Source organism: Corythoichthys intestinalis, chromosome 12 (assembly GCF_030265065.1).
Source record: "Corythoichthys intestinalis isolate RoL2023-P3 chromosome 12, ASM3026506v1, whole genome shotgun sequence".
Classification (NCBI taxonomy): domain Eukaryota; kingdom Metazoa; phylum Chordata; class Actinopteri; order Syngnathiformes; family Syngnathidae; genus Corythoichthys; species Corythoichthys intestinalis.
Genome location: NC_080406.1, coordinates 50,539,538 through 50,546,006, shown reverse-complemented (window position 1 = coordinate 50,546,006; position 6,469 = coordinate 50,539,538). Strand labels below are relative to the sequence as shown.

Sequence of the window (6,469 nt, the reverse complement as noted above, 5' to 3'; positions counted from 1 at the left end):
TCAACTGATTACACTTATAAGACACCAGATTGGTGCATGGTTTTGTTTTGTTGGAAATCCTGCGCCCACTGCGGCCTTATGTGGAATAGTTTGGAGACCACTGCGCATTAGTCTCAATGTAGCAATGCTAATGTTTAGCATTGTTACATTGAGGCTAATAGGAAAAAAGACAATCTACTTTAGCCTGTTATAAAACATTGGCAGTCTTCTCCAAAATGCAAACTTGAGGTTAAAAGGTGACACTTCAAACATGAAAAATCACTGCTCAACAGCGTTTGCAAAAAAAAAAAATAATAATAATAATTTATTATTGACACCACATGCAATGAGAGAAAGCTTTTTTTGCGGAGTGTAAAGCTAATGGTTAGCGGTTTAGCGAACGTACTTCCGGTGAACATTTCAAAATAAAAGCACGTCGTGTTCGTCATAAATAACGATTTCTGGAGTTAATCCCACATACTTCAAAATTCAGATTCTACACTAAGAATATCTTTACAATTACACTCTTTATGAAAAATCCGATTGGCAATGTATAATTATTATACTACTATTATATATAGTAATATACTATAATATTAGTGCTAGATATTTTCATTGTTTTGAATGATGTTGGAAAGGCGAATTAAGTGTTCTGAATCTTGATTCCATTCCATTCTTTTGTGCTAGTTAATGCTATCATCATTTGACCTCATTGTTTATTTGTGATTTATTGTTGTTATTTACGTGTTTATTTGTACTTTAACAAAGAATTTAAGCATTCCAAAATGTTTTTGTGAATTAATAACCGTGATCAAAAATTTCGTTGCTAAATTAATTTTTAAAAAATTCTTTTTTAAGGGAAAAATATATATATATTGGAAAATTTGTCGTTTTGGACAGCCCTTGTTGTTTTGAATTTGAATTTTGAATGTGATTGCCAAGCAGAGCAATTTAAACAAAACTCACTCTGAACACAATTCTTGACAGGCACACGTCCCTGGGTGGGTTTGAAACACCACCCTCTCAGTTAATTGCGCCTGCTGCGATTGCGCCACTGACTAATGAGAAATGTCTCCATTAAAAAAATCAATAAAATCTATGGCGAAATCGATAAATACAAAATCGCTTTAAATCCCAAAAGTTCAGAAAAGTTAGGTTAGACTTGCATGTTTTGGTAGAACAGCAGATACCGACATGGAAAAACACCTGGTAGAAGCTCAAGGCTAGAATAGTTGCAATTGGTTTGTAAATTTGGAGGCACGGTGGGCTGAACCAATGCATCGCTACCACGAAAACCTGGTTTGAGACGCAGAGCAAGGGCCTTTAGACAAAAGACAATTCTTCAGAGAACCAAGATGAACACTGTTTGCTTCTTAAAACTGGTGAAAAGTTATTAAGAAACCTGTAAAAGATAGAGGTACTGTTGGGAGTTGAACCCAGGATCTCCTGTTTACAAGACAGGTACTTTGACCATCTAAGCCACAGTGCTCATTTGATCTGAGAAGTTTACCAATCTTCATTTGAACTATCAAAAATTAAGGCTCGAAACTGCATTAGAATTTCCTAATTTAATTCCATGGTTGAGCACTCAACTTGAGCAAACCACCAAGTTTAAAATGAAGGGCTATCTAAATAGTTGCAATTCTGAATGTGATTGCCAAGCACAACAATTTAAACATAACTCACTCTGAACACAATTCTTGACAGGTACACATCCGTGGGTGGGTTTGAACCACCAGCCTCTCAGTTAACACTCAAGCCCGCTGACTGTTTGCGCCAGAGACACAGATGGGTGAAAGTTGTTTCAGTTAAAACAAACAGACAAAAACAATAAGATCTATGATAAAATAGATAATGCAAAATAGCATCATATTTAAATTACCGAAAGTTCAGAAAAGTTAGGTTAGACATGCATCTTTTGTTAAAACAGCAGATAACGACATAGACAAACACCTGGCAGAAGCTCAAGGCTAGAATAGTTGCAATCGGTTTGTAAATTTGGAGGCACGGTGGGCTGAACCAATACATCGCTCCCTCGAAAACCTAGCTTGAGACACAGAGCAAGGGCCTTTAGACAAAAGAAAATTCTTCAGAGAAACAAGATGAACAATGTTTGCTTCTGAAAACTGGTGAAAAGTTATCATTAAGAAACCTGTAAAGGTATTAGAGGCACTGCTGGGAGTTGAACCCAGGATCTCCTGTTTACAAGACAGGCACTTTGACCATCTAAGCCACAGCGCCCATTTGAGCTGTGAAATTTACCAATCTTCATTTGAACTATCAAAACATAAGGCTCATACCCCATAAGAATTTTCTAATTTAATTCCAAGGTTGAGCACTCAACTTAAGCGAACCCATCAAGTTTGAAACGAAGGGGTATCTAAATAGTTTCAATTCTGAATGTGATTGCCAAGCACAGCAATTTAAACAAAACTCACTCTGAACAGTTCTTTACAGGCACACGTCCCTGGGTGGGTTTGAAACACCAGCCTCTTGGTTAACAGCTGAGCGTGCTGACCAATTGCGCCACTGACTAGAAAGAAATGTCTCCATTAAAAAAAAGAATAAAATCTATAATAAAATCGGTAAATACAAAATCACTTTGATTCTCAAAAGTTCAGAAAAGTTAGGTTATATGTTGTGGTAGAACAGCAGATACCTACATAGACAAACACCTGGTAGAAAAATAAAATCTATAATAAAATCGATAAATACAAAATCACTTCAAATTTAAATTTCCAAAACCGTAAATTTTGGAGGCACGGTGGGCTGAACCAATGCATCGCTCCCACGAAAACCTGGCTTGAGACGCAGAGCAAGGGCCTTTAGACAAAAGAAAATTCTTCAGAGAACCAAGATGAACAATGTTTGCTTCTCAAAACTAGTGAAAAGTTATTAAGAAACCTGTAAGGTAATTACAGGGATTGCTGGGAGTTGAACCCAGGATTTCCTGTTTACTAGACAGGTACTTTGACCATTTCATCCACAGCGCCCATCTCCTCCTGGAAATTTACCAATCTTTCTTTGAACTAGCAAAAATTAAGGCTTGATCACGCCGAATAATTTCCGAATTCAATTCCATGATTGAAAAGTCAACTTGAGCGAACCCATCAAAATTGAAATGGAGGGGTATTTAAATAACTGATGAATGTAATTGCGAAATACAAAAATTTATCCGAAAACCAATATTATGGAATGGTCCCTGGGAGGGTTTGAGGTACCAGCCTCTCAGTTAACAGCCGAGTGCGCTGACCAATTGTGCCACAGAGACACTGATGAGACAGACATGTCTCCATTAAAAAAAAAAAAAAAAAATCAGTAATAAAATCGATAAATACAAAATCGCTTCAAATTTAAATTCCCAAAAGTTCAGAAAAGTTTTGGTAGACTTGCATTTTTTGGTAAAACAGCAGATATTGACATAGACAAAACGTGGTAGAAGGTCAAGGCTAGAGTACTGGCAATTTGTTTGTAAATTTTGGAGGCAAGGTAGGCTGCATCCGCACATTGCTCACCTGAATACTTGGCTCGAGACTCAGCGCAATTGCCTTTAGAAAAAAGACAGATCTTCCATGAACCAAGATGACCTAGGTTTGCTCTTCAAAACTGGTGAAATGTTACTAAGAAACTAAAGTAATTAGAGGCACTGCTGGGAGTTGAACCCAGGATCTCCTGTTTACTAGACAGGCACTTTGACCAGCTAAGCTACAGCGCCCATTTCTTCCTGTAAATTTACCAATCTTCCTTTAACCTAGCAAAATTAAGGCTTGATCACACTGAATAATTTCCGAGTTGAATTCCATGGCTAAGCACTCAACTTGAGCGAACCCTCAAGTTTGAAATGAAGGGGTATCTAAATAGTTAACTTCTGAATGTGATTGCCAAATACAAAAATTTAACCTAAAACCAACATTAACAAAAGGTACACATGTCTGGGTGAGTTCAAACCACCAACCTCTCGGTTAACAGGCGAACGCGCTCACCAATTGCGCCACAGAGACACAGTCTCAGTTAAAATTTTAATAAATAAATAACATTTACAACAAAATCGATAAATACAAAATTGTTTCAAATTTGAATTCCCAAAAGTTCAAAAAAGTTTTGGTAGACTTGCATCTTTTGGTAAAACAGCATATATTGACATAGACAAACACCTGGTAGAAGGTCAAGGCTAGAGTACTGGCAATTTGTTTGTAAATTTTGGAGGTAAGGTGGGCCTAATCAACGCATCGCTCCCCACAAAACTTGGCTGGAGACTCAGCGCAAGGGCGTTTGGACAAAAGACAATTCTTCCACGAACCAAGATGAGCATCCTTTGCTTCTCAAAAGTGGTGAAAACTTATTAAGGAACCTGTAAAGGAAGTAGAGGGACTGGAACCTTGGATTTCCTGTTTACAAGACAAGAACGTTGACCATCTAAGCCACAGCGCCCATTTGGTTGCAGAAATTTACCAAACTTCATTTGCGCTATCAAAAATTAAGGCTCGATACCAAATAAGAATTTCCCAATTTAAACAGTTCAAATTCTGAATGTGATTGCCAAGCACAGCAATTTAAACAAAACACACTCTGAACACAATTCTTGACAGGCACACATCCGTGGGTGGGTTTGAACCATTAGCCTCTCAGTTAACAGGAGAGCACGCTGACCGATTGCGCCACAGAGACAATAACGAGTGGATTGTTTCCATTAAAAAAAAAAAAATCTAATACAATCTCTAATAAAAATAGATCAATACAAAATAGCTTCAGATTTAAATTCCCGAAAGTTAGGTGACACATGCATCTTTTGGTAAAACAGCAGATACCGACATAGACAAACATCTGGGAGAAGGTCAGGGCTAGAGTCCTGGCAATTTGTTTGTACATTTTGAATGCAAGGTGGACTGCACCCATGCATCGCTACCCAGAAAACTTGCCTCAAGACTCTGAGCAGGGGCCTTTCCACAGACAATGCTTCCGCAAACCAAGATGAGCAACTTTTGCTTTTCAAAATTGGTGAAACGTTCTTAAGAAACATGTAAAGGTATTAGAGGCACTGCTGGGAGTTGAACCCAGAATCTCCTGTTTACTAGACAGGCACTTTGACCATCTAAACCACAGCGCCCATTTGATCCTAGAAATTTACCAACCTTCCTTTGCACTAGCACTGCTAAGTGTGATTGAAAACCACAAGAACTTAATCTATGTTCATAATACAACTCTTAAAAGGCCACACTTCCCTGGACGGATTTGAATCACCAGCCTCTCAGTTAACAGCCGAGTGTGCTAAACAATGGACCTATCTCAAAACCACACACCGGAATTGCAAAAGTCTGTCACCTAGCTGTATTGTCGCATAGGACTACTATATGGTCGTGACTTAAAACATCTTTTTTCTAACTTTAAAATAGCAAAAACCTGATGATTTAATGCTGTGCGTGGGGTATATATAATTACGACACCAGGTACCCTGAAAGACTGGGGGGAGGAATTTTTTTGGGTGCCTTTTTCAAAGCTTAAAAGAAGGATCACCAAATGCACGCTATGGATAAGGCTCTGTCGTTGACCACATCAACAAATAAATGTCAAGACAGTCACTCAAGGACACTTATGCTTGTTCAAATGTAAGTTAATGATCAATTTGTAAAAAAAATATATATATATATATTTATATTAGCATGTAGTAAAAACATAGACTTAACTATTAACGTTAGTTAGCTAACATTTAATTGACTACTTGTGTACTAGCCTGTCACTACACAAATAGAATAAAAAATAATCCTAAACTGTCAAGACCCCATCACTGAAAGTCCAAAGTAAACACCACAAACTTTCTATTAAAAAAAAAAAGGAACATTTAGTAACGTTTGGTCACGGACGCACACGAAGGAAAGTTCTCCTCACGCACACACCTAGCATTTGGCTGCAGTCAACTCGAATGCACACCACTCTCAACGTTTAGCATTTATTAATGTCGTATTCAGTTGTGTATTTAGCACCTCGGGATAATATTGAGAATCCAACTGAATGTAAAAGACTGCTTATTCATCAGCACAAAAGCTTGGGGAGAAAAATCCAACAGAACACATGACATAACGTTACCAAGTAGCTAACTTTATAGCTAGATAGATATTCGGCCTATGGGGTTTCTTGTTTTTAAGTTGCGAGTGGTAATATTTCGCCTCGATTATAATAAAGGTCTGCTCTCTGTAAAGTTTAATACCCAGGACATACCAGTACACTGCATACTGCAACCCTCTCTGTCTGCTTCTACACGAAATTCATTTAAAACACACAAAACAACAATTCATTAAAAAAAAAAAAAACAGGCCTATTGCCAGCTGTGGTAGTGCAAATTCGTAAATTTGAACTCCTGCCATCATCCATAAATGATTCGTTAACATAATCACTGTCACTGAGATAAACTGACAGAGCCTATGGTTGACGAGTTTTACAAGGGGGCGGGGCTTTCCAATAAGTCCATTGCACCACAGAGACACTACCTCGA

At 37.8% G+C, this 6,469-nt stretch overlaps 2 non-coding genes across 2 annotated transcripts; both read right to left on the bottom strand.

Moving 5' to 3' along the window:
• Positions 1-2,146: 2,146 nt before the first annotated feature.
• trnat-ugu (transfer RNA threonine (anticodon UGU)) lies at positions 2,147-2,220 on the bottom strand. The gene has a single exon. It is a non-coding gene; the product is annotated as a tRNA-Thr (tRNA).
• Positions 2,221-3,620: 1,400 nt separating this feature from the next.
• Positions 3,621-3,694, bottom strand: trnat-agu (transfer RNA threonine (anticodon AGU)). Its single transcript has one exon. It is a non-coding gene; the product is annotated as a tRNA-Thr (tRNA).
• Between the last annotated feature and the right edge of the window lie 2,775 nt (positions 3,695-6,469).